Here is a 12,962-nt window from a genome sequence, read left to right as displayed (position 1 = left end):
TTGGGGTTTTTCAGTGAATGTGGCTTTAATAATAACTCAAGTGGCTGTAGGACCCTCACATTTTTTTTTTAATAAAAATGAAAAGATATTGCAATCATGTGTGTAAGTTCAAATCTTTTCTTTTTCATTTCCAGTCACAATGGCAAGAAAGTAAATGCTTTTTCTCAACAAACAACAACAAAAAAGATAAATTAAAAGTTCGCAGGTTATTTTTTATTTCCTTGTTTTTGCATGTAGAAAGATTTTTTAATTCATTTTAATTCAAATAGAAAGCTTTCCTGTCCAAAGTGTCACCCACTCAAAAATTTGAACAGCGCATACTGTATAATGATGATTCAATGACAATTATGTATAACTACATTGCAGACAAAAAGGTATCTTCCTTTTCCATAGAAAGAAAGGATATTCTGCAGCTGGAACTAACTTGTGAGTTGTTCATTCATTAACCATTAACTGTTCTTTAACACTTACTCTTCTGTGTACAAATATTCATAAAACAGCATAAATTTTGTAATTTCTTTCTGTGACAGTACAAGTAGTCAAGGTACTTCAGGCTAGGCATGGAAAATAATTAACCAGCATGGAAAATAATTAACCTAACTGTGAGAAGTAAGCTTGTTTCAGCTGACTGACAAGATGTCAAAGTGCTCTAGACAAGAGAGTGTGGAAAACCAAAAAGGACTAAGTTCTGGTGCTGAATATTTCAAATATATCTGAAAAAAATCTATTGAATACTCGGGGAAGAGGTAAAATATTCCCAATGTTAAACCTTCAAAAATCCACATCTGCTTGATCTCTTTGGGGTGAAGTTGTTAAATAGCAGTCAATACCATTTTAATAAATCTGTGACAAAAGACATCATTGTGCAACAAATTAATAGCAGAGATTACTGAGGTTGCAAATCCAAATTCCAAAAATTTTCTGCTGCCATTTCAACAGAGACTGAGGAAGCTTTGAGGAAGTGAGGGCAGCTGCCAGCTTCAGCAGTAACTGAATCAAGCTGCCCAACCAAATGTCAAGGGAGAACAGCAGTAACACCAGCTTCGTGTTTGCGGGCCTTATCTGTGAAGGGAGTCATCAGAGGTCATCAATTTTAATTTGCTCTTCAGCTTTTAGTGGCTGCAGCAAAGATAAACAAACATAAATTAAGTAGTAGGAAAAAAGGTAAACACGGGAAGTTTTCCACGATGCTGCGTGTCACAGCTTGTGATGTTTTCTCTGCGCATTTTTCACCTCAACAAAATCTCCACCAAACATCTGTTTTTGGAAAGACCTGAGCAAACACCAAGTTCTCTCATCTAGCCCCTGTGTGTGAGGTGGCTGTGGCCCATTTAAGGGCTATGGTTAGTGACAGGGGTTGTAAATTGCACCATGTTGCCTGATTGGACTATCCATTTGCACCAGCCAGAGTTGGGAGGCCCTTGCTGCTCTCACAGCAGGGCACAGACTGAGCTTGCAGGCTTGAGAATCATCTTGTGAGGTTGCCAGTGATAATCAGCTCCTGGCTGACTGAGTCTTGACCCTTGCATTGCAATAGGAACCAGTGGTTGGTGGTTGTGGCAAGTATTTCCTGTTGCATCGCCTCTAATCCGCAGCAAAATTCCTGTAGCCATGAAGAAGCCCAGGAGCCCTAGGAAAGTCTGAAGCTGCTTGTTAATGACCATTGCTGCTCAGTCTTACACTGGACTCTACCTTATAGGAGCTAATTGAAGCTGTTTCTCAGCCCCTGCTCTGAGGACTTCTCTTGTGAACTAGTCTGGAAATCATCGAAAAATAGGCAGTTATGGTAGTTTCTGAAATATCCTTATGGGTAGTTTTATTTAGCATTTGAAATGTGTCTAAAACTTTATAAAAATGCAAGAAGTCCTCAGTGAAAGGAACAAATTAAACTGGAGGTATATCTCCAAACTCTTTTATTACTTCTGGGAGTAATGCCTAAGATGAAGTCAGAAATCCCATAGCATTTATGGGCAGATCAAACTGTGTGGACTGAACAGTTTGCATCTAGGGATGGCACATAACCAAGCAGAGATCCAAGACACAAGGGCGAGGTAGAGTTTCAAGGCACATGTTGCAAGTCTCAGATTCTGAGCTTAGCATCAAGATGCCTCTTTGTCAGGAAAAATTAATTCATTCTTTATAACTACTTGCTTCTAAATCTGTTAATTTTACTCCCCAGCACACCCCTTTTAATAAGTGCAGAAAGAAAATAATTTTTGCAAATAATTACTCATTCTTTGGTTGTTTTGCTGGTCTCCAAAAAAAAAAATCTCTAGATTACAAGCTGATAACTTAATATTTCCTGTATAATTGAAAAATGGCATAATTGTTCCTCCTTTTAGTCTTAGTTTGGCATATATTACTGGAAATTTAATAACTGTTAAGACAACAGTTGTTAGATAGCTGGCAACAGTAGAAGAAAATTATGAAAAGTCCTTTAGCAATAGGAAATAATTGCTTGACAGTGATTTCCTGTCTCTCTAAGCTACATAAAAATGCCTCTATTTGATTTTAGAAAAAATGCGCCTATACTCCTTTAAACTATAAAATCCTGATATGATGACAACATGTTGGCAGGATTTGTTGGGAAGCAGACTATAAGATGCTTGAATATTTTAATGCTAACCAAGCAGACATTCTTTATGCTCTTCTCAGCATAATCTCTCTAGCAAACACAATTTCAATACCTACTCTGCCAACCATATCTAAGTGGTTTGCACAATCAAGCCTATTATCAGGAGGAATACTTTAGTACCTGTGGTGGGAAAATTGTAGAATGTTCACAAAAAAAAACCCAAAAGGGGGAGGAGGGGGGAGGAAGAATACAGTATTAAACACCTGAGTGGTTTCTTGAAGACCTGAAAGTTTAATGCAGTGGTGCTTGTAGGAATATTAAAAGCAGTGCTTATAAATCTGGGAGGAGTCCAGAGCAAAGCAATAGTGTAGGAACAACATCCACTGCAGCTAGAGGGTGATTTAAAGATTAAATGTTCTTTCACAAGTTAAATGTTGTCTTAAAATTTAAGCTAGATATCCCCTTACCTCTCCTTGATTTTTGACATCTTTAAATGAACAAGATTCAGCACAAACCACAACGGGAAGAAAAAAGGCTTTTAAAGCAGGTAGGCAGTTGAGGGCAGAGATTTGAGAAAAATGCATAAGGATTTTAGCAATGGGCATCCAGCAGCTGCATACAAACTTATACTCTAAGTCATATAAACAATTTTGAAATCCACTTTTATTTCATCCCTAGTAGTACAGCAACTGCTCTGTTTAATTAGTGTAGACAGTGGTCAAAGACCTACAGCTGAGAAGGTTTTTGAGCCAGAGGGAAGGACTCCTGCTAAATACTGTTTGAGATAATTTTTCGTCATGTCTAACCACTTCTTGAACACATGCATATTTCAGGATCAACCCCATCCTGTAGCATAAAATTTTGCATGCTAACTTTTGGTGAAGAAATACCTCCTTAAATTTTAGTATATTGTTGTCACCATGTAAAGTATGTAGGTCAATGTAATTTGAGGAAGTTCTATGTCCTGTATAGTAGCTTTACCATTCAGATGCTGCCAGGCATTGGCATTCACTACCGTTTTACTGGAAACAAGTGCGTGGAATGCCAAGTTTGTATTTCACTGCTGGAACACAACCTATTTCATATGATCCTACTAAAATGTCATCAAAACAAGATTCTGGAAGAATTCTTTAATTCTAAAAAATACCTGGAATGATGCTTTAAGTCAGGCTGAGCTGAATTAGCATAGGAAAAAAAAAGTGATTTTCACAATGCAAGTTGTTTCTTCCGGTGTTTCAATAAACAACAAATGATCCAGGAACTTGTTGCGCATTTAAGGAAACATCTGGAATTTTCAAATATGGTATTACTCAATACACAAAATACTACATGCAGGCATAATAAGAGAAAAAACGTGTGTTCTTAAGGAAAAAAAAGAAGGTACAAGATGGGAATTTAACATTATTAACATTATTAACATTATTAACATTAATGTTACACTTGAAAAGTATAATGTTAAGGCCAGCTGGAAAATTCAAGAGATAAAACTCCAAGATCTTGAAGAGGGAGGGAGGAGTGGATGGATTGGATGGACAGAGGGGAGTACCTGGATGGAAAGAAAGGGGGAAGTTTTATCTTTGTTTTTCAGTGGTGTGAATGTTATTTCTCACCCATCTGAATTTTAGTGCGTTGTGTGCAAGCATTTTAACAGATGATCTAATTGAATAGAACAAAACACCTAATGAAAAAATGTTGTTTTGATCAAATTTCATAAAACTTCTCCATAAAAAGGACATCCATAAAGCTTCCAAGTAATTTGAATAGTTGTGGTGTTTCTGTTCTTCAGAACTGTGACAGCAATAAATACTCCATGTTTCTGAAGATTTGACCATCACAGCCTTTTACTGGACAGCTGGTTTTGCAATCCTGAGCAATCCTCTGCGCAAACACTTTGAAAGCTTAAACACTGTTTGAGAATAACATCTGTAGATAAATTTTAAACAAAACATGAATTTTAGAGCTAATAATCTCTGCGAAAGCTGATTCAAATAATGTTTTCTAAGGGAGACTAATTTTTCCAATGGAATTATCTAACATCCAAGTCTTACATGTTGTTAACTGTCAGAAATAAATGCTTATCCTCGGACTTCCTAGTCACTCTATGCCTGAAATGCTCACTCACACACACCTCTTGCTCACCCCTTCTGCTTCTGTGCTACTTCTGACATGATGCACATGCAGAAAAATCCACCAAGCCAGTGAACATGGTCTTGTGACAGCAAATGTTCACAATCCCATCTTCAAACAGTGTGAGTGGGTGTAACCATCACCCGAGCTCACAGTATTCCCTCAAACCTGCAGTCTTTAACTCTGCTTTGTCACCCAGCTGCTTCCTCTTGGGATCTCATGACAAAAAAATACCCAGGGAAATTCTGGGAGAATATTTTAGTATTATTCTTTTGGGTTCCGTTATTTGCTCCTTCTGTGTTTACAAAAGCAGATACTGGAAATATTTATAAAAGTACAAAAGGATGAAAAATTGTTTTCGGCAAAGCTGCTCCAGAGTTATAAAGTGAAACCATTTTCTGGGACATGTCCCAGGCATAAGCCCCACCAAGGGGAACAACACATGCTTAAATAAATATTTTTGGACAATCTGCATGGAGTCTCAGCAGGGTGCCTGCTGCTGAATCCCTGCCACCTTATGGCCTGGGCATATTACGCCTGACCCATGCATCATTAAAAGACTGTCTAGAGATTCACTGAAGCTAGGTGTCAGGAAGTACAGCTATTTCCAGCTCTGGGGAATACCAGAAGGGCATTCTTCCAAGTCTGATATAAGGTCTATGCAAAGCATCCCAGACATGACCTTCAGAAGGCGAGAAGTTCCCAAGGGGTAGGGCATTCCTTAAGAGAGAACTGACTCTTAACTGAGAGTCAGAAGTCATTGCCCATATTCTTCTTGCCATTGAAACTCAACCCATTGCTCTGCTTTCAGAGCAGAATTTGAGTCTGCTTTTAAGATTCACAAAGATAACTGAACTCTGCAGGTGATGCTGACAGGCCTCATCTAGGGAACCTGTGCTAAACCAGTCCTGAAGGGACACATAATCAATACTGACAGCACAATTAGTATAAAGGAATACTAAATTTAATTTGGTATAAAGGAATACTAAAAACATAAACCTTCCAGTCTCTACTATTCTCCTTTCATACCTTCCTGTAGCCCATAGGTGAAGTGGAAGGCAATACTCCTGCATCTATTCAGGATGCAGAATAACAAAAACCAGGTCATTAATAAACACAGCAGCCAATCCTCTGCTGACCTGAAGACAGCACTAGCTATTTCAGGCAGCAGGCTCTTGAGCCCATTCACTACTCAATTCACTCTTTGTTTCAGCCTTATTTGCAAATTAATATTCTGAGGACTACAGTTAAGCATCCCTTATGAAACTCCTAAATCATTTATGTGAAGTGTGTTAACAACTTTTTTTGCAGATGTCTACATTAAACTAAATCAGTAATTCCCCCATGTGACATGCCACAGCCAGATTATCTTGAGATGTCAGAGAAAGATTTGCTCATTTCGTATTTACTTCCCTTGGTGAAACTTGTTTGTTCCCAGTTTCTCAGTAGTCCATGACTTATGAGAGAGCAAATCTCAGCTAAGCATCACTCACTCTAGGATATGCACTGTAGGTAATGCAGACATAGTGTTGCTTTCTCATATGAGTTCTTCCTGCTAGGATTTAGAAGCTGGAAAAAAGGAAAAATATCTCAAAGGCAGATGTATGAAATTTACCTGACAAACAACTCCTCCAGAGCAAACCTTAAAAGCCAGTTTTTACATTAAGTTTTCTCTTCATGTTTTTGTGTGGAAATATGACGTAAAAAAACCAAACTGATTTTATCATCAGCTTTTGTAGGGTTTCTTAAGACTGTCAGTGTTTAAAAACTAACATGTTCAACCAAACCAAACTATGTATTTGACTTTAGGGAGGTTGAATTGACTCAACCAGGATGTTAGTGGTGTCTAAAAGTCATTTTATCCTCACCCTAGAAAGAAACATGGTGTGTTTTTAGTTAATGTTTATTTTTATCTGGGGTTCCTTTTTCATGGAAAGTTCCAAGAGCTCTACATACCAGATACGTTAAAAACATAGTTTACTAGTTTTTGGTAAATCAGTTTGTCTCAGAAGAGTTGCTTGTCTTTGGAAGGCATCTTTCTGTAACTCTTTCAGGGTGTTAACTAACTGTGGGGTTATTGAGCATAGTTACCCTGAAAGTTACTCTTATCTTCTGAACTGCAGAATAATTTGCAGAGAAAGCATACCAACAGTGGTGACTGCTGGCATTTTGAACATGGCACATCACTTGTGCTAAGGCATTCCCCTGCTAGTTATCCCATTAGAAATGTTTAGTGTTGATAATCACAGTAGCGCTCACTGGCAGCAAGTTGGCTCATGTAAGGTGCCCTGTAACACACAGTTAGAACTGCTTAACAAGGAGCTAGACAAGAATTTATATTTTGAACTTCAAAATCTGGTTTTAATTTAGCCTATTTAGAAAGAGGTCAAGAGTATATTTTTCATTGCTCTCCATGGAGAAGAGGGATAGGTCAACCAGTTCCTTAAGATGAAGTAACAATGTACTTTAACTGAGAGTCAGAAGTCATTGCCCGTATTCTTCTGGTTTAGCAATCCACCATGCCCCATGGGCTTTCAGCTCATGTACAAAGAATTATGAAACAAGAAAAACTGTGGGCACAGCTCCATGTTCTTCCTGGCATTCTTAGAGAGCAATGGGAGTGTCCAAGAGGATTCAGTAAATGCAGACTTTTTCACAGAAGCAACACAGACAATTTCTCCATGCAGACAAGAAGTCATAGTTTCTTTGCATGATGCCTCACAGAGACATTTCCTCTGGCTTTTGTTGCAGCCCTCTTTACTAGCACAATATATAGTACAGGAGCCCAACACCTCTCACTTTCCATGTCTCTCAGGAGGAAATCCAACTCAACAACCTGAGATCAATCAGGAAGACCAACCTGATAAGGAGACTGACTCACAAAAGACCAGCACCTGGAGTTCCCACTGTGACCTGTTGTCTTATCACAACCACCAGTTTCAAAAAAGAGCTAAGCAGGTGGCACCAGGTAATAAGGTGGGATGTATCCCAAACAATAATGATCAGTTCCAGCAGTGCTGTTGCCTTTGTACTCCATCTAACCTGTACTTTGTTTACAAAAGCCTACATGGTAGCAAGTATTTTTATTTTTCATATTTCCCAGTAATTATTGTAAGATAGATATTAATGGAATGAATTTTGAGGAAGCAAGGAAGATATTACTATACTTCCTTCTGTATGTCAGCTTAAAGCCTCAAAGTACATGCCACACATCAATCTTTTCACAAGTTTTATATGTGGAACAGAGACAAGTGAGCATTTATTGTGGCCTATGAACTACATAAATACTGAATCCTTGCGTGGTTTACATGATAAAATAATTTGGACCAGCATTTTTAATGTTAAAAGCTACAAGGCAGTAAATCTGGTCATTCTTCCCCTTTATGGTATAAAAATCCAAGGCCCCATCCTAGCAGTTTACCTTATGCATCAGCTCAAGCATATAAAATAATTTGCCTCTGATCTTTTTTCTGAGGTTCTATATCAGCAATTGGTGTTTATCTATGCATTGGATATCCCCTAGATAAATGAAAGGTGGACAGAAAGGTAGAATATTTTTTTCAACTACTCTGGAACTCTGCAAATGATAAAATAGGCAGGTCAGGCATTCTAGGATAAGAGTTAAGTAGTTTTCTGTCACTAATCAAATAATGATACTGATGAACATTGATGAACTGCTGCATCCTGCATCCAAAATAACAAAAGGTATAGGGACCAAGCTATTAGGATAGTCACCTTATAGTCACTCAGTCATCATATCTCACATCTCGGATGTTTAATATGTACAATTGCCTATGGGCTCCTGAAGTTGTTCTCTATCTTCTGAGTGCTCTCAGTAGATATAAATAGAAATGACCTGCAAGGCAGCTTCTCTGACATGAAAGTTTCTGAGCAGACCACATCCTCCATCATGTGCCTGCTGTCCTTTTAGCCAGGCGGTCTTGCCCAGTCTCTGTATATGTTCCAAAGAAAATTCATAGATCGTTTTTATATGAGGAGTTGGAATAGGAGTTTGGCAAGGACAACAGCATGAGTTTTGGATGTGCTGAAGAGGAGAGTCATGGCAGAAATGCTGCACTGGAAAAAATTTCCTGCCCTCAGGGAATTTTTAGGACTTCAAAACCTCTCACATCCTGCACCAGGTCAGAGCTGTCTTTCAGGTGTGGGGACCCATCAGACAGAAAAACAACAAAAAAAGTAGCAAGTTGGTTATTAAGACTCAAGCTGTACAAAATCTGGCATCAAGTTCATGCCTGCAAGCTGCTCCAGCTCTGGATTTTGTCACCTCAGCAGGCCGTGGAGCAATATGGCTCTCAGCCGGGATTCAGTGACTTCGGGTTGTTTTTCAGCTCTGGAGAAGCCTGAAAGAAAAAGTCATGGAGATGATGTGTTGGCATCTAACCTTGTTCTGAAAATTGTCTGGCTGACACTGCTGTATTGGGACACCACTGAAAGCAAATTCAGACTCTGCAAAATTGTTTAATTGCATGGATCTGACTAATTCATTAAAAAAAAAGAAAAAAAGAAAAAAAAAAAAAAGAAAAGGAAAAAGAAAAAAAGGTAACACCAAAAAAACCACCAAAACCCAATAAGTTTCTTTAAGCTTTTTCTGACCAAGTCTATCCATGCCCTTTTCCTCCTAGCTAGTCAAAAGCACTTTGTACAGACATTTTCTGGCCCAGCATGACATCTCCTGTCATTCTTCCCAACCTCACAAACACAGCTGGAAGTAAAGCAAGTAGGGAATACGGTTTTCCTATCCACATGTTCAGGAATATGATTCACAAGCAACCAAAGCAGAGCATGAGCTAGGAGTGATGAAATGGCAGCACCAGCAGTGCTCATACAAATCCTGGCCACACAGATGCTTTTCATTTAAATTGCGGTAAACCCAGGCAAGTTTCTCAAGTTACTGGTTGGCAAGGACTTGAGGTTTTAATTAATCTGTTAAACATTGCTAATCACTGTCTCAATCAAACAGGTCTTGCATTATCTTCCTAAAGTAAAAATGCCTTTTTTTCTTTCACTTAATCATTATTCACTGAGGCAAAGAGCACAGGCCCAAGTGAGTCATTGAGGCAGTTGCTTGCTAACGTGGGTGACTGTGTAATTCAGGCTGATTCAGAGGCTGACCAAGCTCTTAACTTTAAAGTGTTTTTCTTCATCCCTTGTAATTTTCATAGAATAGCTGCTCCAGAAGCCTACTGGTGAGAATCTGTCTTCTGATTTCCAGCTGGAATCTACAGCTAGCAAATTTATGTATCGTTATTATTATTTGGTGCTAACATTTTTCTATATTATAAACTACTCTTTTTCTTTTCTTGCTTTCTCTGCTGTTCATCACTATTATCACTCCCAGCAGTACTAGAAAGAGTAGTTAACCTCCTCTCAGGTTCTGGGTTTGCTTTGCTAAGCAAGAAAAAGTTTTAAAATCTCTTGTTGTTTGTGAAGAGATTAAAGCAGGTAAGCATATAGGGATTTAATTTTTCATATTATATCAGAGCCTTCCTTTGCTTTTGCTCCAAAATGAAATCGCCTCACACCTATATGGAATTACAGGGCTTCCTTACATTTTGGAGTCTCTTTCTTGTACTAAAAAACAACAAAAATGTATAATCAGCATGTATTTTCCAGCCTTGCATGAGCTCTACTCTGTTTCTACCTCCAACAACCACTGCTGAAAGCCATGTGGATCACTGTTTGTCAAGCTGTTTGGCTACTGGCAATCCGGGACAGGAGGTTTCACCAATGGCAATCACACCCTTTTTCAATCTGAAGCAAGTTTTCTGTTACATAAGAGCCTCCTGAAGCCCTGTGTGCACTCTGTACAGGCTTCAGGATGACTGAGACCATGTCACTGGAAGTTTTCACTGCCAGTGATGGTCATCCCAGGCCTACACACAATCTTTGTGCCCCCTGGTCTGAGTTGGCCAAACCCATAAGTAGCTGCATGTGAAACCATTCAGAATTAATATCTGATAAACAAATATGCCATTCTTTATTTCCTCCCCCCTACTTGGCCATTAGGGCATCACCACAGCTCCTCAGTGCAGCCAAGCCCCTGTGGCCGTATAAACACCAATACACATGGAACACCTCATTTACATTCAAAGTAATAAGTACAAGCTGACAGTAGTTCAAAAAGGACACTGAGCAGTTAAAAAGCATATGGATTATCAGAGACGAGGAGGAAATCACAGTTTTCTTCAGTTTAACCTCAAACCTCAGTACACAAACCAAGATGCCACACAGGAAAAACCTTGAGCATAAACAGGACACTGATGTGTCATGTCCCATATGTCATTATCCCATGCTATAGCTGTCCAGAATAGCTGTGCAGCTTGGTTGGACAAGAAATAGACTGTGGATTCAGTGATTCATAAGCAGAAGCTTCAGCCAGAACAAACTTTGTTCAGTTCTATTTTACAGTGAAGTTATTCTGCATTATTCACAGTAGAGAAACATGTAAGAGAAAATAGAAAATCAATTCCTATGAAAAAATATAATCTCTCTAACCATGGGTTTCATAAAGTTCCTGAATTACTCAGACTTCCTCTTGATTTTATGTCATGTATCAATTGTGTTTCAAAAGGTGCCATTTTTTGCAGCAATCAATTAGAAAATTTGTCAAGTAATATTGCAGCATTATGCCCATGGTAGTGTTAGGTTATTCATAGCTGGGAAATAGGGAACTTTCCCTAATTGCACTAACAGCAGGTAGCAATTTCTCCCTGCTGCTTTGAAATATATGCTGCTTATTATGCGAGACACAAAAATATTTTATTGTATTTTTTCCTATATAAAGATTTCACATTGCTTTTATGCATTTTTTTGGTAATTTTTGGTAGCTTTTAATAATGGATAGAACTGTTGGCAGTGCCACTGACAACATTTCTGCTGGATTATTTCTCTTAAGCATTTGCTTGTGAGGAAGACATTAAAAAAAAAATAAATAAACTTCTGTAACATACAGCTTTGCAGCATTTCTTATGCAATTGTGCTTACTTAGAAGTTCTCAAACACAAGTCATTCAGACCAACAGAAATTTTCTATCTAAAGGTGTTTATACAAGCACATTAAATTAAATCTGTACCTCAGAGAACAGTTATGATGTTATGCAAGTTATCCTAAAATGTTAAAGCTTTTTGCGATGGAAAAATGCTTATTTATGGGTTTCCCATAGCTCACTCTACTCCTTTGCCAAAAACTGTGATTTTAATGACTAATTTCATCACTTCTACACTTAGCTTTCTGAAAATCCTGAGTTGCAGAAAGAGTATGATTTCTGGTCCAAGAAAGCATGGGTGGCAGTGGTCACAGTCCCAAAGACTGAGCATGAAATTAGTTCTCATACTGGCTTTATTCCAAATTATTGGTTTAGGAAGTTGGTTTGCATGGTTGGCGCATGAGCCATATGCTATGGGCCAAGTTGGAGAAAGGAGCTGAGACTCTTTCCTTGCAAGTGCCGACAGCTGGATGAGACAAAGATCACACTGAGACACAGGTGATGGGGAGAAACACAACTGGGGCTGGGATGAGACTCCTTAATGTACAATAAAGACACACATTAGAGCAAGAAAAATGATGAGCAGGAACCATGGGAAAGATGTCAGACATTAGACACAGGCAATAACTCGCCACACAAAAAACCTCAGGAGGGGTGGTTTCTTCTTCTACCCAATGTTGTAGGTCAACTACAAAGTGAAGTTACTGACCAGTCCTTGTGCCCACCACAGCCCATATTTTCCTAAGGAAACATTACTGATCCTTTTAGAAACTTGCCTCCCTGCCATCGCCCTTCCCATCAGACAGCATCCTGTTTGCTGTCACTCTGTCTGACACTACCCTTAGGAGTCAAGATTGCAGGGAATTATTTGCTGCCAAACCACCATCAAGAACAAGTTTGATACACTGAACAGCACCTGAAAATTGCTGGAAATGTTCACAGAATAAAATTTTCGGAAACAATAAAAATTTAGTGGAACAAATATGAACTTGTATCATGTGTTTCCTCAGCCTATGTAGCTAAACTGTTTCCAAAACCTTGTACTACTCATAAGGTTGAATTGCATACCACATAAAATGTGATCTAACTCATAACTGAGTAAAGGAAATGAGACAAGATTTCTCATTCTGTGGAAAGAATTAGAGTAAGTAACAGCCTGAACTCACCTTTCCCATGGGTCTGCAGTTAAGCTTTTAAAAACACAAAGGAACAAAAATTTCAATATTCTGGTTTTTTCCTGCATTCAGACAGTGC

This window comes from Melospiza melodia, chromosome 3, assembly GCF_035770615.1.
Source record: "Melospiza melodia melodia isolate bMelMel2 chromosome 3, bMelMel2.pri, whole genome shotgun sequence".
Classification (NCBI taxonomy): Eukaryota; Metazoa; Chordata; class Aves; order Passeriformes; family Passerellidae; genus Melospiza; species Melospiza melodia.
The sequence above is the reverse complement of the archived record's forward strand: the minus strand, read 5'-3'. Positions refer to the sequence as shown.